Consider the following 27,545-nt stretch of genomic DNA (forward strand, 5'->3'; position numbering starts at 1 on the left):
GGGAGCAGGATATATTAATTTTTCCCCTTTTCCTTTTTTTGTGAGTAGATATGTGTATGCTTCTCGGTGAGATTTTGTCTGTATAGCTTTGCTTTCACCATTAGTCCTAGGGTTAGGTCCGTCCATTTTTTTTTTTACTTAAAAAAAGTTTTTTTCCTAATAAATGTTTTCTTAGTTTTTTACTTATTTTCTATTTTTAGAAATTAAAAAAAATTTTTTTAATAAGTTTTTTCATATTTTTTATTTTAAAAAATTAAAAAAATTTTATTTCTTAATAAATTTTTTCTTAATAATTTTTTTTCTTATTTTGTATTATAAAAAATTAATAAATCTATCTTTAAAAATTAAAAAAAGATTTTTTTCTGAATACATTTACTCTTAATAATTTTTTTTCTTATTTTTTATTATAATAGCTTTATTTTATTTTATTTTACCCTCTTTCTTTCTTTCTTTCTTTCTATTTTTTTCTCCCTTATACTCTGAGCTGTGTGGATAAAAGGCTCTTGGTGCTCCAGCCAGGCATCAGGGCTGTGCCTCCGAGGTGGGAGAGCCAACTTCAGGACACTGGTCCACAAGAGACCTCCCAGCTCCACGTAATACCAAACGGTGAAAATCTCTCAGAGACCTCCATCTCAACATCAAGACCCAGCTTCACTCAACGACCAGCAAGCTACAGTGCTGGACACCCTATGCCAAACAACTAGCAAGACAGGAACATAGCCCCATCCATTAGCAGAGAGGCTGCCTAAAATCATAATAAGGCCACAGACACCCCAAAACACACCACCAGACGTGGACATGCCCACCAGAAAGACAAGATCCAACCTCATCCACCAGAACACAGGCACTAGTCCCCTTCACCAGGAAGCCTACACAACCCACTGAACCAACCTTAGCCACTGGGGACAGATACCAAAAACAATGGGAACTACGAACCTGCAGCCTGTGAAAAGGAGACCCCAAACACAGTAAGATAAGCAAAATGAGAAGACAAAAAAACACACAGCAGGTGAAGGAGCAGGGTCAAAACACACCAGACCTAACAAATGAAGAGGAAATAGGCAATCTACCTGAAAAAGAATTCAGAATAATGATAGTAAAGATGATCCAAAATCTTGGAAATAGAATAGACAAAAATGCAAGAAACATTTAACAAGGATGTAGAAGAACTAAAGAGGAACCAAGCAACGATGAAAAACACAATAAATGAAATTAAAAATACTCTAGACGGGCTCAATAGCAGAATAACTGAGGCAGAAGAACGGATAAGTGACCTGGAAGATAAAATAGTGGAAATAACTACTGCAGAGCAGAATAAAGACAAAAGAATGAAAAGAACTGAGGACAGTCTCAGAGACCTCTGGGACAACATTAAACGCACCAACATTCGAATTATAGGGGTCCCAGAAGAAGAAGAGAAAAAGAAAGGGACTGAGAAAATATTTGAAGAGATTATAGTTGAAAAGTTCCCTAATATGGGAAAGGAAATAGTTAATCAAGTCCTGGAAGCACAGAGAATTCCATACAGGATAAATCCAAGGAGAAACACGCCAAGACACATATTAATCAAACTATCAAAAATTAAATATAAAGAAAACATATTAAAAGCAGCAAGGGAAAAACAACAAATAACACACAAGGGAATCCCCATAAGGTTAACAGCTGATCTCTCAGCAGAAACTCTGCAAGCCAGAAGGAAGTGGCAGGATATACTTAAAGTGATGAAGGAGAAAAACCTACAACCAAGATTACTCTACCCAGCAAGGATCTCATTCAGATTTGATGGAGAAATTAAAACCTTTACAGAGAAGAAAAAGCTGAGAGAGTTCAGCACCACCAAACCAGCTTTACAACAAATGCTAGAGGAACTTCTCTAGGCAAGAAACACAAGAGAAGGAAAACACCTACAATAACAAACCCAAAACATTTAAGAAAATGGGAATAGGAACATATATATGGATAATTACCTTAAATGTAAATGGATTAAATGCTCCCACCAAAAGACACAGACTGGCTGAATGGATACAAAGACAAGACCCATATATATGCTGTCTACAAGAGACCCACTTCAGACCTAGAGACACATACAGACTGAAAGTGAGGGGATGGAAAAAGATATTCCATGCAAATGGAAATCAAAAGAAAGCTGGAGTAGCAATTCTCATATCAGACAAAATAGACTTTAAAATAAAGACTATCACAAGAGACAAAGAAGGACACTATATAATGATCAAGGGATTGATCCAAGAGGAAGGTATAACAATTGTAAATATTTATGCACCCAACATAGGAGCACCTCAATACATAAGGCAAATACTAACAGCCATAAAAGGGGAAATCGACAGCAACACAATCATAGTAGGGGACTTTAACACCCCACTTTCACCAATGGACAGATCATCCAAAATGAAAATAAATAAGGAAACACAAGCTTTAAATGATACATTAAACAAGATGGAGTTAATTGATATTTATAGGACATTCCACCCAAAAACAACAGAATACACATTTTTCTCAAGTGCTCATGGAACAGTCTCCAGGATAGATCATATCTTGGGTCACAAATCAAGCCTTGGTAAATTTAAGAAAATTGAAATCGTATCAAGTATCTTTTCCGACCACAACGCTATGAGACTAGATATCAATCACAGGAAAAGATCTGTAAAAAATAAAAACACATGGAGGCTACACAATACACTACTTAATAACGAAGTGATCATTGAAGAAATCAAAGGGGAAATCGAAAAATACCTAGAAACAAATGACAAGGGAGACACGACGACCCAAAACCTATGGGATGCAGCAAAAGCAGTGCTAAGAGGGAAGTTTATAGCAATACAAGCCTACCTCAAGAAACAGGAAACATCTCGAATAAACAACCTAACCTTGCACCTAAAGCAATTAGAGAAAGAAGAGCAAAAAAACCCCAAAGCTAGCAGAAGGAAAGAAATCATAAAGATCAGATCAGAAATAAATGAAAAAGAAATGAAGGAAACAATAACAAAAATCAATGAAACTAAAAGCTGGTTCTTCGAGAAGATAAACAAAATTGACAAACCATTAGCCAGACTCATCAAGAGAAAAAGGGAGAAGACTCAAATCAATAGAATTAGAAATGAAAAAAGAGAAGTAACCACTGACACTGCAGAAATACAAACGATCATGAGAGATTACTACAAGCAACTCTATGCCAAGAAAATGGACAACTTGGAAGAAATGGACAGATTCTTAGAAATGCACAACCTACCGAGACTGAACCAGGAAGAAATAGAAAATATGAACAGACCAATCACAAGCACTGAAATTGAAACTGTGATTAAAAATCTTCCAACAAACAAAAGCCCAGGACCAGATGGCTTCACTGGCGAATTCTATCAAACATTTAGAGAAGAGCTAACACCTATCCTTCTCAAACTCTTCCAAAATATTGCAGAGGGAGGAACACTCCCCAACTCATTCTACGAGGCCACCATCACCCTGATACCAAAACCAGACAAAGATGTCACAAAGAAAGAAAACTACAGGCCAATATCACTGATGAACACAGATGCAAAAATCCTCAACAAAATACTAGCAAACAGAATCCAACAGCATATTAAAAGGATCATACACCATGATCAAGTGGGGTTTATTCCAGGAATGCAAGGATTCTTCAATATACGCAAATCAATCAACGTGATACATCATATTAACAAACTGAAGGAGAAAAACCATATGATCATCTCAATAGATGCAGAGAAAGCTTTCGACAAAATTCAACACCCATTTATGATAAAAGCCCTGCAGAAAGTAGGCATAGAGGGAACTTTCCTCAACATAATAAACGCCGTATATGACAAACCCACAGCCAACATTGTCCTCAATGGTGAAAAACTGAAACCATTTCCACTAAGATCAGGAACAAGACAAGGTTGCCCACTCTCACCACTATTATTCAACATAGTTTTGGAAGTGTTAGCCACAGCAATCAGAGAAGAAAAAGAAATAAAAGGAATCCAAATTGGAAAAGAAGAAGTAACGCTGTCACTGTTTGCAGATGACATGATACTATACATAGAGAATCCTAAAGATGCTACCAGAAAACTACTAGAGCTAATCAATGAATTTGGTAAAGTAGCAGGATACAAAATTAATGCACAGAAATCTCTTGCATTCCTATATACTAATGATGAAAAATCTGAAAGTGAAATTAAGAAAACACTCCCATTTACCATTGCAACAAAAAGAATAAAATATCTAGGAATAAACCTAAGGAGACAAAAGACCTGTATGCAGAAAATTATAGAACACTGATGAAAGAAATTAAAGATGATACAAATAGATGGAGAGATATACCATGTTCTTGGATTGGAAGAATCAACATTGTGAAAATGACTCTACTACCCAAAGCAATCTACAGATTCAATGCAATCCCTATCAAACTACCACAGGCATTTTTCACAGAACTAGAACAAAAAATTTCACAATTTGTATGGAGACACAAAAGACCCCGAATAGCCAAAGCAATCTTGAGAACGAAAAACGGAGCTGGAGGGATCAGGCTCCCTGACTTCAGACTATATTACAAAGCTACAGTAATCAAGACAGTTTGGTACTGGCACAAAAACAGAAATATAGATCAATGGAACAGGATAGAAAGCCCAGAGATAAACCCACGCACATATGGTCACCTTATCTTTGATAAAGGAGGCAAGCATATACAGTGGAGAAAAGACAGTCTCTTCAATAAGTGGTGCTGGGAAAATTGGACAGGTACATGTAAAAGTATGAAACTAGAACACTCCCTGACACCATACACAAAAATAAACTCAAAATGGATTAAAGACCTAAATGTTAAGCCAGACACTATCAAACTCTTAGAGGAAAACATAGGCAGAACACTCTATGACATAAATCGCAGCAAGATCCTTTTTGACCCAGCTCCTAGAGAAATGGAAATAAAAACACAAATAAACAAATGGGACCTAATGAAACTTAAAAGCTTTTGCACAGCAAAGGAAACCATAAACAAGACCAAAAGACAACCCTCAGAATGGGAGAAAATATTTGCAAATGAAGCAACTGACAAAGGATTAATCTCCAAGATTTACAAGCAGCTCATGCAGCTCAATAACAAAAAAACAAACAACCCAATCCAAAAATGGGCAGAAGACCTAAACAGACATTTCTCCAAAGAAGATATACAGATGGCCAACAGACACATGAAAGAATGCTCAACATCCTTAATCATTAGAGAAATGTAAATCAAAACTACAATGAGATATCATCTCACACTGGTCAGAAAGGCCATCATCAAAAAATCTAGAAACAATAAATGCTGGAGAGGGTGTGGAGAAAAGGGAACACTCTTGCACTGTTGGTGGGAATGTAAATTGATACAGCCACTATGGAGAACAGTATGGAGGTTCCTTAAAAAACTAAAAATAGAACTACCATACGACCCAGCAATCCCACTACTGGGCATATACCCTGAGAAAACCATAATTCAAAAAGAGTCATGTACCAAAATGTTCATTGCAGCTCTATTTACAATAGCCAGGACATGGAAGCAACCAAAGTGTCCATCATCGGATGAATGGATAAAGAAGATGTGGCACATATATACAATGGAATATTACTCAGCCATAAAAAGAAATGAAATGGAGGTATTTGTAATGAGGTGGATGGAGTTAGAGTCTGTCATACAGAGTGAAGTAAGTCAGAAAGAGAAAAACAAATACAGTATGCTAACACATATATACGGAATCTAAGGAAAATAAAAAAAAAAAGGCCATGAAGAACCTAGTGGCAAGACGGGAATAAAGACACAGACCTACTAGAGAATGGACTTGAGGATATGGGGAGGGGGTGGGGTGAGATGTGACAGGGTAAGAGAGTGTCATGGACATATATACACTACCAAATGTAAAATAGATAACTAGTGGGAAGCAGCCGCATAGCACAGGGAGATCAGCTCGGTGCTTTGTGACCACCTAGAGGGGTGGGATGGGGAGGGTGGGAGGGAGGGAGATGCAAGAGGGAAGAGAAATGGGAACATATTGTATATGTATAACTGATTCACTTTGTTATAAAGCAGAAGCTAACACACCATTGTAAGGCAATTATACTTCAATAAAGATGTTTAAAAAAAAAAAATCAAAGGAAGTAGAGCAACCAGGTTTCATAAAGCATAAAGCAGGGTAGCTTTGGGGAATAAATGCCGTGACCTAATGGCCAATCTCTAGAACACTGTCAAATGGATCAATCAACTCTAGATTTATTCCTCCTTGTGTTGCTCTGATCAAACTTAGGATTCGTGGCAGAGAAGGTCTGAGGGGACTAGCTTAGCTCAGGTGCCCACTCTTGGATCCGGAAAAGCTGGACCATCCTGATTGACTTTCCCATCCAGACCGCCCTGAGTGTGGCAGGGTGGTCCCCCAAGAAAAATGAAGGTACTGTTAACCAGAAGAAGGGGTGATGATACCTGGTAAACAAACAAGCAAACAAACAGAAACAGTCTCCCCTTGTTTGTGTCCAGGGGTGAAAACTTACCCCAAGGTCATGAAGAGGATGGTGAGGGGCTTCAAACATATATGTTCATTGATTCCATTCAAGCGTAACTTTGAGCATGGACTGTTTGCCAGGTGCTGTTATTGACTGGGGTCGCATATGCATTTGAGGTCTCCCTAAAAAGAAAGAGTTCGTATTAATGTAAGGAACAGAAGCCTGGTAGGAGTGGCTTATCTGGCGTGAATATGGAGCACTAGCCTTTTGGGGAGGATGGGGGAGGATAGAATTCAGCTTAACATTAAAAAAAAACAACAACTTTCCACGAATAAGAAGGTTGTATCTTCTTGGGTGGTTCGCACGCAGGGTAATTCGTAAGTAAGAGCAAGGTGATCAGCCAGAGAAGTAGATTCTAGAATTCACGTCTCGCCCAACACACAGATGGGGAAAAAGCCTTTTCATCGTTTTAACTTTGCGTCTTTGGGTTTCCCGGGGCCTCCCCGGCGAGTCGGCAGAGGGAGCCATTCCCCAACAAATCTCCGCGCGGGGCCTCCGCGGGTCTGGAGGGATTTTCCTGCGGGTCCTTGGAGTTCTCTCTCTGCCCAGCCTCGGTAAAGTGGGCCCCCTCCGTCCCCCGCCCCCCAACTCCTCGCCCAACCTCTCCAACCACTTTGTTGCCGCAGCGCACACTCTTCTACCGCTAGGTCACTCCTCCCTTCTCTGTCCCACGGTTTCGCTCCTTCCCTGGCACCGCTGGGGCGTGCCGTCCACTCCATCTGGTCGCTCGGTTGCTGTCCCCAACCCTCCACTCCTCGTAGAGGGTCTAGAACACCTCCGGGGACTTTGACACTGGGGCATTGAGAGTGAGTCGGGACGCAGACGGGCACTCCCTCCGCCACCTCTAGGTTCACCCCCACGCGGTGACCCCAAGGTTTGCCAGTTTAGTAGCCAGACTATTGGCGGAGTCGCCTCGGCGCGGTGGAAGCCTCTCAGGACAGGGGCGACCCGCGATCGGGCGCAGGAGTCGGGCCAGGAGGATCCTGCCGGTCACACTAGGGACTGCGCGCGGCGCCGAGGACGCCCCCCTCCAGCGGTCACTGCCCCGGCGGCAGCAGCTGCAGCAGTGGCAACTGCTCGCATCCCGGGCCCGGCTCGGGTTACTCCCCTCCTCCTTCAGCATCTCTGGCCAGACGGAGAAAACCTTACTTAAGTTTGCAACGAGTACTTTCCCCGTGCGCAAAACTGGGGGTCTGGAAACGCGCAGAGACCCGCCTCCTTTCCCGTGCGTCTCCCTCTTTGAGCCTTAACCAAGACTTCCAAGTATCGCTCTCTTCTGGGACGTTGCTTGGAGGCTAACTGCGCTGTTTGGAACAGATTTTGCTTCTCCGCTGGCGTTGCGTGAAAACCAGGGGAAAAGGGTTGCACTGCGAATCTCAGGATCTCGGGTAAGAGTTGGGCAAACTCCGTTCTGGCAGCCGCTGGACCTTGGCCGGACGCTGGATGGTTTCTTATGGGCGAGGGCACATTTTCCCTAACCAGGATACCCCGGGTGCCCCGTGAGGTGGGATGAGACGGGCTCAGTCTGACTTGTTTACTTGTCTCAAGGGTTTATTGTTAGTGTTTGGATTTGGTTTTGTTACTTGGGGCTGGGTAGGAACTTCTTGGAGTATTTTTCATGAGGAAATGCCCCCGTTACGCATTTTATTTTGCATAATTTCTGCCCTTGTATTTCCTTGTTTGTGTTGCTTCTGTGTTGACCGGTGTCATAGCTGGGTGTAGGGAGGTTTGGGGAGAATGAGTCTGAGAATGAAAAGCAGTTTCGGCGGGGCTCTTGCTTTCAGATCGGCTTTACTTCTCTGGGATCTTGTTTTCTAAACTTCTCTTTCTCCGGGACTTGATATTCAGATTGTGCGGTCAGACGCGGGGAGGCTTCCTCTTACTGCGCTCTCAGCGTCCTTTAGGGGCGTCAGGATCACAGGCTGGGTGACTTAAACTGAAGGAGTCTCTTATTTGTTTGAATACCTGGCACCTCAGGGAATGTTGGGAAGGGCGGTTCTTCCAGCCATAGTTACCATGGAAAGATCTATCTCCTATTGGTCTTTTAAAGTCCTTTCATCTAGAACTTTTACCCCTGGTTTAGGGAAATATTTTGTCTTTATTTTTCTTTCTGGAAATAAGAATGATACCACGGAGTATATGAAATGTAGTGATATCTTTGATACTTCTTTAGAAAATATCCCCACATGAGGACCCAGATTCTTCAGGGGAAAGTTGAAGTTTGAGATTTTGTTAGCCCTAAAGTCCTCAGGCAGTGATATCCATGCTATCCCAAGGCAGAGGAAAATGCCATTTCTTCTTGGCTCTTCTGGCCTTTCTCCTTTATATTCTGAGTCTCACTTTGTGTATGGTCTTCCCAACTAAAGATGCTTCATTCCTTATGGATGAAAAGACTGGGACCGGATCATTTTCCTGATGTGAATGCTCCAAGAGGTCCGCTTGCACGGTACTTTTTGCTGTGCTGCTCTGAGGTCAAAGAGTTCAACAGAGGGGTTGCTCTGGGACCAGGGGGCCTGGGGGCAACTGTCAACTCTGCCACTTTCCAGTTGTGTGATTTTGGATGTTACTTAACCTCTCTCTCCTCATTTACAAAATCAGAATAATAACAATGCTTACGCCAGAAGGTCGTCCAAAGGATTAAATGAGTGGATGTATGTGGAGTGCTAACAAGCCTGGCAGATAGTAAGCACATATTAGCTATTATTATTATTATTAGCGTCATCATCATTATTATTCTAACATTATTAACATGTTGTATCGTGATGATATAGTTTTTGTTAGCTGTCATTAAGTGTTAGCTATTCTTCCTATTTGAATGGACTTTGAAAGCTGTGCTCATGTGGGCTTCACTCCCACCTAGAATGTGATGTATTGTCAAACTTTGCTCAGACGTGGTGTTTGTATTGCTTTCTGCTAGGGACCCTTCAGAGGAAAGAACAGTGCATGTGGCAGGGCTGGGATTTGTAGAGGAGGGGTCATGGTTGGGTGCCAAATGGTGCTTGGGACAGGCTAGCAGGTGGGAAATCTACAGTCAGTTTACAGCCTGTAAACTACATTGCCTTAGAAGTTCCTTGCATTACTATACCTCCTTTAACCTATTTTTTTTAGAGGTTAATCATTTGTTCAATAAATGTTTATTAAGCATCTATTACAGTTCAAGCACTGTATATTATTTAAATTCCTTGGCTATATTTAAATTATTATTTATATTAATTATTTAAATTCCTTGGCTTCATTTTAGAAATGGATATGCACAAATATTTGGTTTATGCCCATCCCTCTCCCCAGACACACACACACATCAAGTTTAGGGCTTCACGTGGCACTAGCACTCTATAAATTAAATCCCCAACACTTTTTAGCTCTAATGATTTCAATACCTGTTAAAATCAAGAGCATGTATCACTGAGGAATTGAACAAAATATTCAGTATAACCTCTAGCAGGGCACTTCTCCTATCAGCTTCATCATGTGTGGGGAGGTAGGGAAAGAGCTGGATAATCTCTGGTGTTCCTTCCGGCTCTAACATTCTTAAATTAGCCTTAGTTCATTGGTGGTTGTTTTTGAATGTCATTTTTTTCTTTTAACATTTGTTTTAGGTACATATATTATGTCACATCATTGCATGTCAGTCAAAGTGAGTAATGACACTGATAATTAATAAAAAAGGAAAGGCATTTAGCTCTGCTTGTGTTTCATCAGCTATTCTGAGACTTTGATGTATATCAGAAATATGGAGCGGGGCTTATTAAAAGTATTAGATGAAGCTGTGAGAAACTGCCAAAATTTGACCATTTTTGACCTAGGTAAAATGGCGATTTCATGTATAATAGTTCTACCTAATATAAATCCTAGCCACCTCTGCTTGGATTCAGATGCAATAAGTCTTGGGCGAGATTTGAAAAGTCTGCAGTTTTACAAGTTCCCCAGATGGTTCTAATGCAAACCCAAGTCACAAGCTCATTTAGCAGCAGCGGATTTACCTTCCTTGTGATTGTTTAATAGCATATATCTAAAACACAAATCTGATTGTGTCATTCCCTTATTTAATAATCTTTGGCAGCTCCCCAGATGGTAAGCATCAGTGTCACCTGGGTGCTTATTGAAAATGCAGATTCTGGAGCTTCATCCCAGATGTAAGGGCCAGAAATCTGCACTTGAGCAGATCCCCAAATGAATCTGAGGTGACTTCAAATCACATTTGGAGAAACACTGGCTTACAGCATAAAGCCAAACCTCCTAACATGATACACAAGACCAGCTTCACATATAATCTTCCCTGGATTGTTTCTCTGCTTCCCTGTTCTCCAGCCTTTCAGCCCCACTGACGTTGATCTTGTTACTGTTCCTTAAAGAATACACTGCCTCTTTCACTCCTCCCGGACCTGGCTGTGTACGCTGTTCCCTCTGCAGGAAATGTCTTTGTTCCTCTTTTTGGTCTAACCAACTTCTTACTACCTAGTCATCCTTCAAGATGCAGTTCAGTTAAGACCTCCCCTCTGAAGCTTTTCCTAGTTCGCTCACATAAACGGTGGTATCTCATGTGATTCCTATTCTGCTTTGTGGATTGCTTTAATATAGCATCTATCATACTGTTATCAACTATGTTATGTTTTCCTCCAACTGATTGGTGAGTTTATCATTTCTTATTCTGAGCCTTTATTCCAATGGCTGGCACAGGGTAGTTACATAATAAATGCCTAAAGAATGTGGAGAAAGAATGAATGAATGAATGCAGTTGACTTTTTCTTAGCACACAAAGTGTTTGGGACAGTCACTATGTACATACTAAGGGTTGTGGAGAAGCCATTCAAGAATTTACAATTTGGCTAGACAGAGTCTACAAAGTTAATAACACAGATTGAAAAAGGACAAAATAGAATATCCTAAGAAGACTTATGAAACACCAGATGCCGCGGAATTAATGTTACATGTTCAACACTGTGGCAGCACTACAATACAAGAGCTGAGTTTATCATACCTTTGGGATAGTTTTGGTTGTGAATGACAGTGTCAGGGCACTGTAATGGTTTACCCTGTGCTTTTTAGTTTATAAAATATCTTTGCATCTTTTTTTGTATTTGATCAAAGACATGGTGACTGGTTCAATATTGTTTTTCCTACTTGAGTACAGGATGCAGTCCTAAAAATAGGTCCAAAGATTGTCCAAAAGCCTACATGTTACAGGGAATGCTGGTCCTAGAGAAACAAGTATATTATAAATTTATAATTATATCTTGCCATTTAGACACAGTATTCAGTATTTACTTCTTTCTTTAATTTTTCTTTCTTTAAATGTTCTATAATTTTGATATTTCTTCCTATTTGAACCCCAGTTGACCTGTTCAAGTTAAATAAGTTTCTGGTTCAGGCTAAAGATTTGCTGTTTTGGCATATCTAATAAATTCCATCTTTGTTTCACATATTAAGTTTATGAGACAAAGTCTTCTTATAATTATGATTAGGTTTTTAATTTTTTCATTTTCCACTTATATTTTTTGTAGTCATGGAAATATGCAATACTATTTGAACAAGTGAACAAATTGCAGGGTAATGACAAAGATAACGATGCTTCAAAAATTGAACTTTTAGCTCATGGGCAGCTCCACCATAAAATAAACAACAAAACAGTGTTCTTTCATAGGCTGAAGTAAGAGAGTTCCAATGACATAGAGCAGGAAGGTAGCAGTATCAATGAATGAAGTACAAACATCCAGTTTGTTTGGACTTCAAACAAAGCAATATTAAGAACAAACTCTGCTCTCATTTTCTCAAGGACGTGTACCCAGTATTTCATTTTAAAAATTAGCTTAGCTTTAAGAATTAACACAAGATTCATCGGGTTCTGTTGATTTGTCTTCTTTTTCAATTGTTTCCAGTATGAACTTTTTCTAGCTTAATTTAAGCTTGCATCTGGCTGTACTTTTGTTGTCTCTTAAATAATCTCCTAATCTCTTGATTTACTCATTCATTTGTTTATTCTCTCTCTCTGAATTTCCCAAGATTTTATATTTGTCTCTTGTCTCTCTTTTTTCCCCAATTTAAGATTATTTTTCACTGTAATCATTCTAACTCTTTTAAAAAATAGTTATTGCAGAAGATTAATTTATAGCAATTAATAAAAGGATCACTCATATTATGACGAAAAAAAAAGATGCAAACCAATGTTATTTTCCTTGATACAACTTTATTTGTAAAACTGCAGGTCACCATCTGGATGCTGTTTGATGATGCGTACTTTGTGCAATTAGCCAGTCTGGAAAGTGTGAATGTGATAATATATCCTGTTGTTACAGATGTTCATTACTAGTGATTTTTCTTGTTTCAGTTCCAGTGATTTATACTCTTAGATAAAGAAACTATGTAAAGCACTTTAACCACCTCAATTTCCTGCTTAGAGGGCAATAAATTGTACCCTTTCCCTCATCCAAGACAAAGAAAACAGTATTTTAGTATAGAAAGCCTCATCTTGATACATACATGTGAAGGATATCAGCATCTGTTAAAAACCTCTTATCTTTGGGAGCAAGAAGGCCCTATCTAGAGGGTGACTGAATGCTGAGTCCTTAACATCCTGGCCAAGCCAGCTGAGCTGCACAGATTGGGTTTGTTCTAAAACCTTACCACAGGTGATCATTCCCATGATGGAACTTTTAAATACCTTTGGTAAAGAATCATGCTTGTCTGTCTTTTTTTTTTAAAAAAATAATTTTTGGTGACAAATTGAAAATCAAACCCCACAAATTCAGTTTGTTTCACACAGAACAAAATAAAAGTATGAAATCTTTGTTTTGGGTCCAGGGGATTAATTCTACAATCAAAATGAAAAATTTCAAATATCTACCCCCACTGATATTTTGAGAAGGTTACTTTATTATTTTTTTGGACAAGGAATCGTGACAAGATGTGACTTTTGCTCTTTAAGAAAGTAATTGGTGTGAGTTTTATTTTGGCTCCATCAGATATGTATTTGGTGTATAGGGCATAGGGATAAATACTGTGTGGAATTACCAAGATACTTGCCTTAAAAAAACAGATTAAAAAAAAAAATACAAGTGACTGTGTAAGGCTGAGTGTAGCCAGGGCCAGGTGGATAGTTCTGAGAGCCGCTCTGAGGGCTCATCCTAGAGAGAGGTCTCTGTGTTCACCAGAGGTTTCCTGGCAGTGTAGGGCCTTGAAGGAGAGAGGATTTGAGTACATGAGGCATTTAAGACAGGGGAATGCAAACACATGGCTGCAGGAATTTGCAAGACATCTTTAAGCAACAGTTACTAAACCATTCCATAGGAGTAATGAGTTAACATTTGAGAATTGTTTTATGACAGCCACACCCGGGGCTATAGGACTAGATTCTGCCTGTGCCCACAGCACTAATGTGTTTTAAAGGAGCCCCTCATATTACACTGCTATTATTCTATTATATAAACCCAATGTGGTTTGGGGAACCCAACTGAGAGTCAAGTAAAAAATTGAGTCCCCGTTCCATGAGAAGGTGTGAAATGAGAAAACTGTTATTTCTTTCAACCACTATGGTGCTAGGGGTGTGGATGGAGACAGGACTCCTGTTTCTTCTAGCATCATCCGAATCTGAATTCATATTTTCCTTTAAGAGGTTTAGAAATGATCTTGCCACGCTACTCTACCGTCTTTTTTAGCGTAAGGTCATCCGTCCAACCATGGATTTCGCTTCATTTCTCCTTCACTTCATACACTATCATCAAACATTCAACTCTGAGTGGCTTTTAAGGCTTAGGACAATGAAGTTCACATCTTGAAACTTAGCGCTAAATATTCAACATGCTTGTTTTTTGACAGCCATCTGTGCATCCCACCACTGGAACTTTCTCACCGTCCATCATTTTCTGAAGCCTCTGCCAGGTTGCTACAGCACCTCCTTTTATTCTCCCTGTACCTCCCTCTTTTTGCTCACTGCTGACCCCACCCCCAAATTCCTATTATCTTCTCAACAGCCATTATTATTTAAAAATATTTCCTGTCTCATTCCCCACATTCCTTGGTGCCCTCATCTTTCTCACCTCTCTTCTCCCAGATGTTTTCCCTCACACGAAGATTGGATAACCACGGTATAACGTATTTGCCCTTTCAATATCCCCCCACCTCCTGTACATCCCTTGAACAGATAGGTGTGCAAAATCAGGTCATCAGCAAGGTTAGAAATGCTCGAGGCCTCTGCTTTCAAACTTCAGGGGCATAAGAATCACTGGCAGATACTGGCTCACCTCTAATGATTTTGATTCAGTAGGTGTGCAGTGGGGACCAGGGATGTATATTTTTTAGTATATGTGCTGCTGAAGTGAGCAGTGGGGACGGGTATTTTTGACAAGGTATTATTCTGACACAGATGGTCCATGGTTGCACTAATAATTCTTGTTAGGGCTATATCACTCCATTCAGAAGGCATGAATTTTGTTTCCTTTTCTTTTCTCTTTTCCTTTCCTTTCGTTTCTAATTTTTAGTAACTTGGTCGGAGGGGGTCAGAGAGAATAGCTGGTCTGTGAGAGACTGTGCCTCTCCGTCTCTGCTTGGAGGGACAATGGCTGTAACACAACGCTGTTCATGTGACAGCCGGAGAAAGGGGCCCATTGTTCGGGGCTTGGCTGATGCTCCATTCCACTGCGGTCAGTCATCCAACTGAGCTTGGTAGCCCCAAGGAAACAGACACACTTGAATCAGAGAGACAAAGAAAGGAGGTCAAGGCCTTTCACAGTTAAACTGCTTGCAGCAATGTGTCAGAGGTAGGATTTGGGAAGGAAAAAAGTAATTTTGTGGAAGCATCATTAATCTGCGGGTTTTGGGGAGCATGAGACACAGCATTAAAGGGACACAAGTCTGTTAGAACTCCCAGTTGATCTTTGGCCAAAGAAGAGTTGTTTCCTACTATGCCCAGTGACTTATCTTATGGAAAGGCTTTACTATTGATTTTAAAAATAAAAAAGATCTCCCTCAGTCCATGATAGGCAAAGGTACCTTTCTCAGCCTCTTTTCCCCAGGTTCATCAAAAACAAGTATCTGATCTGAAAGCTGGCCTAAATCAAGGCCTGTGATCTCAGAGAACGATTCTTTGTTCCGTGGTGTGGTCTCCAGGTATACGATATATTAAAAATTTCCTTCCAAATCTAGACTCAGGTATCAGTTTAGAAGCTGAGAATTTTTTGAGGTTGTAATACAGTTAAATGCATCAGAAAGTTACTGATATATTTGGACAGTTATAAGGTTGGGGGACTCCCCAGGTGTCATGTAGATACCAATTCTCACCCCCAACTTCCAAACTAGATTCTAGCCCTGGAGGGAAAGGGTTGTAAACTTTCTGTAAAGATCTAATCCAGAGCCCAACAATTGGCTACATTCTTTGCATCAGAAGAAGATTCAAATTCAAGGTCATAGCCTCAGTAAAGGTCACGGACTTTTCACACAGGATTGTTCTTTTAGCCTGATTACTCCGTTTATGAAAAAGTTTGTCATTCATTCAGCCTTTGCCTCTGGGTTCCTTTTAAAGGGAAACTTAGTCCCTTGTTACTGTGGACATTTGTAGGTGGCTATGTTTTTTTTTTTTTCTTCTGCAAATTAGGCACAGAGTGCAGCCTTGGGTTAAGCCAAATGGGAAAAGCCTTCCCTGGATGTAATGGGTTATGGAGAGCCCATTTACACAGTGTCAGGCAGCTAGTGCTCATTGGCCGTAGGAATCCTTTTGTCTCTGAGGTAAGAGGTTTTCTGACTGGGCCTATCAGGCTAAAGGAGGTTTGTACCCAGGAGAAGGCAATACATGATTTGCTTGAGGTCACTTAGAGCTTCTTGTCATTGAGTCCATCACTGCACCTTGATTACAGACTATCATTGTAAGTCCATTAAGGGAGGAGAAGCAAGTGGATTGCAGAGAGGCAAGTGGCTTATTTATTCATATGTTTCCACTCCCCCTGCCCCCTTGCAGTTTGTTTATACTTTACTAAGTGGATATTTGGTTTTACCAGTGATAGAGATGCCTTTGAAGTGGAGAAGTGCAGGTGGCAGAAGAATTGTGTTCAACAGGCTCCTGATTACTTCATTAATTTTCAATTCGTTGTCATTAGGCCTGTTCATTTGGCTCCATTCCTGTGATTTGGAGAGGCTCGCCCCTCGGTGCTGTGAGGGATGAGTAGTACTGTGTTCTGCCTGAAGTTCTGTGTAGATGCAGCTTGTGTTGAAAAAATAGGGCAGGGATATGATGTCTTTCACTGTGGTCGTTCAGGTCCCACATTTAATGCTAAATGCACTTTTAGGCATAGGATGCTTGCTGGGACTTATTTTTGTGTCAGGATTAAAGCCCTGGCCAAGGAGGGTTTCTGGGATGCTTATATTGTTCTGTTTAATCTGGGGGCTGATTAAATGGGTGTGTTCGTCTGGTGAAAATGTATTGAGCTGTTTAATTTTGATGTGTATACATTTTTGGTATATATTTTATACTTCAATTAAAAGTTTGAAAAAAAATTTAAAGCATGATGTTTAATATAGAATTAAAACTGTAGCAGTGATGGAAAACAATAAACTCTGAGCACCCCAGCTGTCACAAAATTTGGGTCTTGCTGGGGCTAAGAGGGCCTGGAGCTTTAAATATCTTTGAATTTGCCCTTACTTCCATAGCCAGAAGAGCTGCGTGTCAGAAAGCAATGGACCAGCACCATCATATTTGATTGTTCTACTTTTCCAGGCAGCAAATCCAGTGCCTAAAAGGTCAGTGGTGTCAGCAGAGCCCCACTCTTCATAATCTAAAACAAAAGTGCCCCTCCAAGTTGATCAACTAGTGAATTTTCTCCTTCCCACTCTCCACCCTCCTCCTGTTCACTGTAATCTGTCAGGAAAAATCAGAGAACAACTCTGGGTCATGGATGTTTTTCTGAATCTTTAGATGGCAACTCTCCTGAAGTCTAATATTGGACTGCTATTATTTTCTTTTTTCTTTCATTTTTCTAACTGGGAGAAAGTGAGATGAGGTGTGGGGTCTTTGTCTCATCTCTCTCACTTATTTCAGCCATCACTTCCTGAGCTCCACAATGAGCTCCAGGAGCAATACCTGTGAAGGTGGAACGGCCCTATAAGCAAAAACAATGCTTCTGACACATGGGCGACCTGTGATCCTTTTTCTCTCTAGAGGACATCATTCATCATCAGTGTGGGTCATTGTACCTATAGAACATCCTAGCTTGCTGTTACCATATGGAGCTGGTAGACTCAAATGGAGACAATAGGAGCGTTTTTTGGTTTCCTAAAGGAAAATTTGGAGTTCTTCACTTTGAAATGATTCTAGCACAGCTGTGAGAGGTCTGAGGAACCTTCTGTACACTTCCTTTGGGCATTGGGCTTAAAGGTTAACTGTTGATTTACACAAACACATGTGATTTAAAGTCATGAGCTAGGAGACAAGATTTTGATGGTCTGGGTCTACTCCTGGCTGGCCGTGTCATTTACTGTGTGAAATGTGACACCCTGGGTCAGGATCTAGTCACCCCTAACCCTCTTGACGTTGGGCAGGCTACTTACGCTCTCTAAGCATCTTTTCATACCCTGTGAAATGATAACAGTATATATTTCAAAGAGTGTTACATTTAGCATAGTGGTAGGTACATAGTAAGCTCTCAATAAACATGTTATCATTATTTAACACCAAATAATGTTAAAATGGGGAAGAATAATTAACACGGTTAGGAATAAGTTTTGCTTATGATTTTTATGAACGAATTATTCATGTGCTTAAGTAAGATTCTATTAATTAAATACAGAAGTTAGGAAGTCTGATCTCTGATATACTCTGATATAATCAATAAGGAATTTAAAATATTCTGGAATACAACAACAGTTAAATTTACTCATGGGCCTGAATATTTTTTAATGATGATAGTATCTTATTAAAAGAAAAGTTATTTATCTCTAGTACAGAATTAGGATGAGGCTTTTTTTTTTGTAATTAATTAATTTATCTTTGGCTGCATTGGGTCTTTGTTACTGCACGTGGGCTTTCTCTAGTTGCGGCGAGCGGGGGCTACTCTTCATTGCGGTGCGCAGGCTTCTCATTGCGGTGACTTCTCTTGTTGCAGAGCATGGGCTCTGGACGCGCGGGCTTCAGTAGTTGTGGCACGTGGGCTCAGTAGTTGTGGCACGTGGGCTCAGTAGTTGTGGATCGCGGGCTCTAGAGCGCACTTTCTGGGAATTAGGGTAAAATAGCCAACCCCCTAATCAAGAAGTACGTTCTTGGAATGTGTCTAGAAGTAATCCTTGGAACTTGTGGGAAGAGACTGCATAAAGTGTGAGGGCCCTTCTACTTTTAGCATAAATTGATTCTAGAATATAAACTTCTTGAGCACATGGGATATATATTGTTTATCTCGCAGCCCCCAGATAGTCAAGCATAGTGCTATGGACTGAATTGTGTCCCCCAAATTCATATTTTGAAGTCTTATCCCCCCAGTGTGCCTGGATATGGGACCTGTGAGGCTGCGATAAAGATTAAATGAGATCATAATGTGGGGCCCTAATCGAGTAGAGCTGGTGCCCTTATAAGGAGAGGAAGAGACCCCAGAACTTTCTCTTTCCATCATATAAGGACACAGTGAGAAGGGGGCCATCTGCAAGCCAGGAAGAGAGCTCTCACCTGAGACTGAATTGGCCAGCACCTTGATCTTGGACTTCTCAGCCTCCAGACCTGTGAGAAATAAATTTCTGTTGTTAAGTCACCCAGTCTGTGGTATTTTTTTATGGCAGCCCTAGCAGACCAAGACATATAAACTTTTTCTTTTTTCTTTCATTCTTCCCTTTTCCTTCCTTCCTTCCTTCCTTCTTTCCTTCCTCCCTTCCTTCCTTCTTTCCTCCCTCCCTTCCGTCCTTCCTTCCTTCCTTCCTTCTCTCTCTCTCTTTCTTTCTTTTCATAGAATAGGAACTTAAGCATTTGTGGACCTAATTTTGAGATTATTCAGAACTATAGGGACAGAAGAATAACATGAAGAGGAGAACCTGACCCACAATCCTAATCCTCATTTGAATGGATAATTTTGACCTTGTCTCCCACTGTACACCAGTGAGGCCACCAGGTATCATCATTGCTTAATGGAAACTTCCTCAGGACCCCATCTTTCCTTTAGTGGAGATGCTAACAATTGGTGAACAGTCAATAACGAGTGAGGACCATTGTCCAGAGGATGCGAGGTGAGGGAATGGGTGGACAATTTATGCTTTGGACTTTCAGGTTTTGAACAATTGACCTCTTAGCTATACTTTCATAGGAGGCAGAGGAATTGAAGTAGTGAGAGTGTGAGGGGAGGGTCAGTAACGGAGGCCATGCCAGCCAGGAAGCACCTCACCTGGGCCAGGAGAGGTCAGTTGGTTCTTCCCACTGAGAAGAAGACATCCTCCTTCAAGAAGGGTGAGGACTGTGCCCGAGCCCAGCCAAGGACTCAGCTGCATAGAGTTCCTCAGGAGAGCTAGCCAGATGGTCTACTTTTATTTTGGTGAAGACCAGCCTGGGGTAAAGGCACTTTTCTTCCGCCGTTCAAAAACAAAAACAAAAAGCTTATGACGTGGAGCTCTGCCAAGCTAGGGAAGGAAAAAGAAATCCTGGCTTTTTTTTCAAGGCAGGATGTAAATGATGCTTTGTAGTTTTGTTTGTGCAGCCACTGGGGACTGTTTGGAGGGCCTCCCCGCAGCCCATCACTGCTGTAGGGTTTAATTTTTATGATCGTGATCATCATCCTATAAGCTAACCCTCTAGGTTCAGCTGTCACCTTCCAGTGTAATTGTCTTTGATTGAGGATATTGTGTTGTTATGACATCCAGAGAGCTTCGGAAAGAGATCCCCCAAATTTGCCTTTAGAATTTTAAGTGTGTGCTTATGGGTTGCCTTCTCCCTAAAGGACAAAACTCTGCTCCTTCTGAATTTGCAGAGTTAAGGTGTGGCAGACAGAGACATTACCTCTCTCTCTATCCACAGAGGATTTCTTATAGCTTGATCTAAGGAAACTCTTGTCTAGTTGGGGAACTTGGAAGAGAATTTTTCATTTCTTGGCTAGGTTGTATTCTTTGTGAAAATGAGGCTATGTCATTAAGGCCCCAATGACATGTAGATTCATTCCCTGGCACATAAGGGAGACCACAGTGTTTTCATGGGTTAGTGGCTGACGTGCCCTGTCTGTTTCCTTTGATGGGGAATGTGTCAGGCTCCACTGCTGAGGAGGATGGCAACCACGGCCTGACAGGCAGATCTTCAGAACAAAGTGTCAGTCAGTAAATATAGGGCTTCGGAAGCCAGGTGAGTTTTTCACTGAGTTCTAAGAACAAGTTCATTAAAACAAAAGCAGCTTCCCAGTCTCTGTCTAGGAGTTGGATCCATCACAAGTAAGACCCCAGGCAGAGCAAACCTCTTCATTGTGTACTGGGAACCAGAGTGCACTTTCTACCATGGTGTGCTCCCTGAGACGTGAGGAGATGACCTCTGCCAGGCTTTGACCACAGTGCCCACAAAGAAAAAGCCGTGTGCAGTGACTGTCCCACCCATTCTTTGTGTCCCAGCAGTTGTTGGCAGCTGAGCAGCTAGGGAGAGTGAAGATGCCTGCGGGTGGTCAGTGTCAGGCTTCAGGATCATTGTTTAAGGCCCAATGGGGACCCCATGTTTAGAGGAAAGAAGTCCAGATGAAGCAAAATTGCTTAAGGAGAGACTGACTTTTGGGACGTTTCACTTCATTGACGTGGTTCAAGTTTTACCTTAAATGTACTTTATGCTGACTTGTGGGAGATGGTGGAATCACCCAAGTTTGAAATTCCAGCATTACTCATGAGCGTAGCTGCCCACTTTTAGAATTGTATCATTTTGAGGTAGTTTTTTTGTGTTTTCTCATCTTGGTGCCAATGAAAAGCATAAACAGTGATGTCAATCTCAAGGTCAGTGTCACTAATCCATATATATATATACTCGCATGGCCTTGGGTGAAACAAACAAATGCTTCTAGAGTGAGGGAGTGTACCTCCCCTTAGAGCTCTACTAGGTGGCCCAGAATGGTGGGATGAGCCATGCATCTGGAGCCAAAAGCTCTTGATCTGAGATCCACGTCTGCCACCGTTTGATCTTAGACACCTGAAAAACTCTTTCATGCCTTATTCCTTATTTATGAGATGAAGAGGTCAAAAAGGCCCTTTGCAACCCCATGGCCTCAACTGGAAGCCTCTGGGGCGTGTCTGGAGGGCAGGGTGCGGCTGAGCGGGTGAGGCTCACTGCCGGCAGCACCCTGAGCAGAGCTGCAGCTTCGCAGTGGCCACGGGGCTCGACACCAAATGGAGGAAGCACAGCCATGTGACCTACAGAGCTTGCTCCTTCTGCCCCTTCTCTGCCCTGGAGAAGCCGAGTGTGAGTTTGGGGACAGCTGCCTTTGTGAGGCTCTTCCTCTGCACTGGCTCCTGATTTTGGTGCAGCCTGGCTGTAACATGTGGAACTTAAAGCACAACTTTAGCAAAGTCCCTGGTTATAGCTAACTTCAGATCAAATCTAAACTACCTTTTTCTATCCACGTTGGATACATTTTCTTCTACTCCATTATGACAGATCTTCAGGAAAACGGATAAAAATGAATTGTTCTCTCTGTGTGTCTGTCCTTTAAAAATTTACACACAAATTAAAAAAAAAAAAAAAGAAAGAAAAGGAATTGTTAACCTTTAAAATCTGATCTCTGCTGCTGTTCCCCAAGAGACCCTGAAAAGAGCGTCCGGTGATGGCACAGAGCCCCAGTTCGGGAGCGTGGTGTGGAAAGCCCATTCCTGCCCCTCTGGGTAACAGAGAACCAGGATTCTCTAATCCACGCCACATGCGGTGACCTGAGCAGACCCGACAGGACAACAGAAGGCTTGCTGTCTCCTTGCCGACCAGTTGCTCGGAAGCCCTGGTACAGCTGTGGCCGGCTTTGTGGGGAAGTGCAGTGAGACTTGATCTTTTAATCTCTTTTCTCCCTTATAGGTATTATAAATAACAACTGGTCTGTAGGAGTACCTGCCAGAAGGGATTGAGATCTGCATTCTGTACTCAAAAAAGCATTGTTTTGTGTCATCTTAACTTCATTAGCCATTAGAGGAGTGGGGAGGGGGGGAGAATAAAACCCCAAAGCAGAGCTACTTCGATTTGACCCAGAAAGTCCAAGTTGAGGAATTTAGAATTGAAATCGAGGAAGGCAAGGTACTCCAAAACCTCAAATTCCTTAGAACTTCTCTGAGAAAGTAAAAAGTGCACACAAGTCCACATCCCTAAGTTCATTCCAAGTTAAACAAGCGAATTGGAGTTTTGAATTCAGGCAGACAGTGAAGAGCTGGGATTCTGACAGGCAGGGTGGCTTCAAAATGTTGGATGCTCTTTGGTTTCCATTTGCTTAAAGTTGAGAGGGAGCTAAATTGTCCATTTTGGCTTCTGTTTGTTGGTTCTGGAGGAATTGTCATCTGTTTTAGAGCTCTCTAGGAGGGCAGAGAGGTTACATTCTGCCACCTCCCCCCACACCCTGCCCCCCCGCAGAGAAGGCAGTGGTGGCACTTGGCTGACACAGGATCACACAGATGTTATTATGTTTGCTGATGTTTCCCTCCTCCCACCCTTGAGTTCTAGAGACTAGATTACAGGTCCATGCATGATCCATGGAAGAAGGCGTGATGTGTGTTGTAATCATGCAGACAAGTAAAAAAAGAAGCAAACAGGAAGTCCCTACCTATTGGGCAGATATTTGTTACTTACTCCTTAGCATTTGGCTTATTTCTAGTTATTTCTTTTTTAAAACGGTGATAACGTAGGCATAACGTTTGCCATTTTAACCATTTTTAAGTGTACTGTTCTGTGGCATTAAATATACTCATATTGTTGTGCAACCATCACCACCATCCATCTGCAGAACTTTTTCATCTTCCCAAACTGAAACTCTGCACCCATTAAACAGCAACTCCCCGTTTTCTTGTGTCCGCAGCCCCTGGCAACCACCCTTCTATTGACACTTTCTGACTATGAACATGACTACTCTAGGTACCTCATATAAGGGAAATCGTACAATATTTATGCTTTTGTGTCTGCTTTATTTTACTTAGCATAATGTCTTCAAGTTTCATTCATGTTGTAGCATGTTTCAGAATATCCTTCTTTTTTAAGGCTGAATAATATTCTATTGTATAGATATACCACATTTTGTTTATCCATTTATCCATTAATATACATTTGTGTTACTACCACTTTTTGGGTATTGTGAATAATGCTGCTATGACACTGGTATACAAATCTGTTTGAGTCCCTGCTTTCAATTCTTTTGAAAGAATTCAAAAGAGTATGTACCCAGAAGTGGAATTTTTGCATCATATGGTAATTCCATGTTTAATTTTTTAGTTAATGGAAACTCCCATACTCTTTTCTACAGCAGCACAGTGTTTTACTTTCCCATCAACAATGCACAAGGTTCCAAATTCTCCTTATCCTCACCAACACTTGTTATTTTCTGGGGTTTTTTTTTGATAATAGCAATCCTCATGGGTGTGGAGGGGTATCTCATTGTTGTTTTGATTTGCATTTTCCTAGTGATTAGTGACTGTTGAACACCTTTTCCTATGCATATTGGCCAATAGTGTATTTTCTTTAAAGAAATGTCTATTCAAGTTCTTTGCCCATTTTTAACTAGGTTGATTATCTTATTGTTGCTGAGTTGTAGGAGTTTTTGTTTTTCAATATTCTGGATATTGATCCCTTATCAGATATATGATTTGCAAGTACTTTTTCCCATTGTGTGGGTTGCCTTTTCACTCTGTTGATGGTGTCCTTTGATGCACAAAAGTTTTAAATTTTTATGAAATCCAGTTTATCTGGTTTTTCTTTTGTTGTTTGTGCTTTTGGTGTCATATCCAAGAGATCACTGCTAAATTGCTTTTAGATATTTTAACGTATAGCTCCTTTCTCTGTAATACCACAAAAACCGTTACTTGTGTAATTTTATCTTTTGAAGGAATTTTGCTTTGAAATAGCTCTGTTTTTGTTGTTGTTGGCAGATGGACTTGATATAATTTCAGAATTGGTTGATTTCACTTTCACCCTGCTCTATCATCTCTCTTCTCTTTGTAAGGGATCACAAAGGCTCATTGTGGATAAAGAGAAAAGAGAGAGTAAGGGAAAGGCTTAGTTAGAAAAGAGCCTCAATCATTTGTATTATAGGGGCTGAGGAGAGAAAGGCCATATTTCAGAAGTCTGGGGAATATGAGAGGGCCCTTTAGCAATCACGACTTGCAGGAAGTGTATGACACCAAACTGGACTGCCATTTGTCTGAGAAGTCTGAGATTTATTTCCTAAAGCTCATTTTTTCCCCCTCAGGCTGGAAAGATTGTTGAAAAGTGGGCAGAGCTTAGCTGCAAACCTATAGGGAATTGACACTCAGTCTCCACCCCAAGGACAGAAAAAGTTGTTCCATATCTGAAATGCCTCCAGTGTATAGACAATGACTTTTTAAAATTTTCATTCCTTTTTAGAAAACACCATACATTCCTTTTATTTTTATTAAATGCTGCCCTGATTCTTCTAATAGCGTAGAAAATCCTTTTCCCGCTTGCCAACTTCTCATACTTTACTCACTGTTATTTCTGGGTTATATTCTATGCACAAAGCACCATTGATAGTAACCACACATCCAAAACACCATGGATATTGCTTGGTATAAAAATCCAACTGGGGAGTGCATCATAAATTTATACAGTCTCATCCTCGAAGAGCAAATTAAACACAGAGAGAGAGAAGGCCTCCTCAAGGACATTCTTCTTTACACTTGATTGTTCCACAAGAATATTTACAAGGTATATATGCTGTAGTCTTTTCTCATTTCTTATGTTACAACCATATGTCACGACTTCTGTAACACTGGGCCTCTGTTTACTTGAGACAACTCCGGTTAGGTGAGTATTGGTTTGTTTCCCTACCTGGCATGTGTTCAGATAAGAGATTTCCTGCTTGTACGTCTGGTCTAAAGAATGGTTTTCTGTGCTAGTAATTGTCCCCGTGCTACTGCCTGCACAGGGATACAGAGAGCTGTGGGTGTCTGGATTTTTGCAGTTTTAAAAAGTTGAGTGATGGCGTACTTTTTAAAGGCAACTCTTTTCAAATGAACTGCAGTTTAATTAATAGATCCCCACTGGCCTCCATACACAGATTTGAAGGAATCGGTGAACAGCTTTACTGGGGACAGGAGCAATGGCAATAAGTTTCCCTAATATGTATGTTATAGAATGAGATGTTAAGTTCCTAAAATCCAATTTGGTGGTTAGTTCATAGAGCCCAAGGCATCCAAGGAACTGGTATCCTGAGAAAGCACCTTCCCGGTGTTGCATATTAGCTGCATATTTTAAAGTCATAATTAGCTGGGGAGCTAGCAAATGCGTCTCATCTGCAGCATCCCATCGTAACTCCTAATTTGAATGTCTGCAAGTAGGCACCACAACAAAGCCAGAACTGGGCCCCTCCTGGTCTTGCCCTGCTCCTTCCTCTCCCCATTGTGCCTGTTTATCATGGGCTGCAGGCAAGTGTGGTGGAGCCTGAAGGAGAGAGAAGCAGAATTCAGAGCGAGCGGCCCAGGCCCTGCTCCCAGCTTAACTGGCACCAGGAAAAATGCCTTCAGCTGGCTCGGGGGCTTGTGCACTCCAGGCTTTGCTTGTTTGCCATGGAAATCCTGGTTGTAACAGAGGCCGCTGCCATTCAGACAGTGAGAGGGAAGCTGCTTTCATGGGGAGGCTTTTTTGGCACCGTGTCCGACATACACTCCAGTCAATCACGGTAAAGTGCCTAATAACAGATGTGGTAATTAAGCCTGAAGAACTCTGTCTCTATTTTTTATTGCAGGGAATAACAAAGTGCCTCATTAAACCTCCAATCATGCTGATTTTTGAATTGGGCATCCTGATGTCATCAAAAATGACATCTCTGCAAGAGCTTTCTTCGTAAGTCCTTATCAGCCTAGGGTGCTGCCAGGCACAGGGTGGATCCGTCTCGGTGAGGACAGCTCTGTTCTCTCTGGTCTGCCCTTTGCACTCCAATGCTGCAGCATATGCAGATTCCTAGGGCACCATCACATTCCTTTAAGTACCTTGGATAAAATTAGACAGTTTTAGCTTTTATGTGCTTGTGTGAATATAAAATGCTCCCTGAATCTCTTTGGTCCAAATTATACTGCTTGTAGCAAGACATTAACTTCAGCTTTCAATCCTAGAAAGGTTTCAAATAACCTGAAACCATGGTAAATTACCATATTTTAATAAGATAAATTATCTTGGAAAAAGATTTAATTGCATCTGAAAAGGTCTGTCTTTGATTGTGGCAGTTTTTAAGGCAAATGTCTTCATTAAGGTTGTTTTCCCTTCTTTCTTTTTTAATGATGAACGTTGAGTCTGGCTCATCATGGAGAAAATGAATCTAAGAATTTAATAACTTGGGCCAGGTAGAAAAAGTGTATGTCCACAATAGTAAGAGAACATGGCTTGAAACTTTCTCTGGAGCACTTCCTGGATTGTTTAGAGCTGGGTCTATGTGACCGTTGGTGCTCTTGGGAAAGACAGCCAAGTGCTCTGCCCATTTTTGATATGTCTCTACATGACTCTATTGGATAGTGTAGATTTGGAAACAGCATTTATATCATGGAGATGATTTTTTATTTGTTTCTAATCCAGTGTGGCCATAAGCATAGAGATGTTTAAGTATTTTGAAAAGGCCCTGGATCCCATTTTATAAAATTATTGACTCATACCCTTGTCTCCTAATGCATAATTTTGAGTTTTTCAGGATATTGCCAAGAGAATTTGTAGTTGATTATATTCTTAAATTTAGCTCTCTTAATCTAATCCAGTGAAGCAGATGATTCATAGAGCATAATCAAGATTTAATTTAATTTCAACCCAGGTATTAATAAAGCATAAACTTGACCTGCTCATCTAATTAGCCTTGAACAAGCAGTTTGTATGTATTTAACATTTG

General features: G+C 40.9%; 1 protein-coding gene across 3 annotated transcripts in view; it reads left to right on the forward strand.

Moving 5' to 3' along the window:
- Positions 1 to 7,132: 7,132 nt before the first annotated feature.
- The window catches only part of MEGF10 (multiple EGF like domains 10), a 155,248-nt gene continuing 134,835 nt past the window's right edge, over positions 7,133 to 27,545 (forward strand). Inside the window, exon 1 of one of the 3 annotated variants that reach the window (XM_082380698.1) lies at positions 7,133 to 7,931. The gene's annotated coding sequence lies outside the window, so the exon portion shown is untranslated. The remainder of the gene's footprint in view (positions 7,932 to 27,545) is intronic. The other 2 variants (XM_082380697.1, XM_082380699.1) reach the window with 2 other exon arrangements.

This window comes from Balaenoptera borealis (genome assembly GCF_965194805.1).
Source record: "Balaenoptera borealis genome assembly, chromosome: 2".
In the NCBI taxonomy this organism is placed as follows: Eukaryota; Metazoa; Chordata; class Mammalia; order Artiodactyla; family Balaenopteridae; genus Balaenoptera; species Balaenoptera borealis.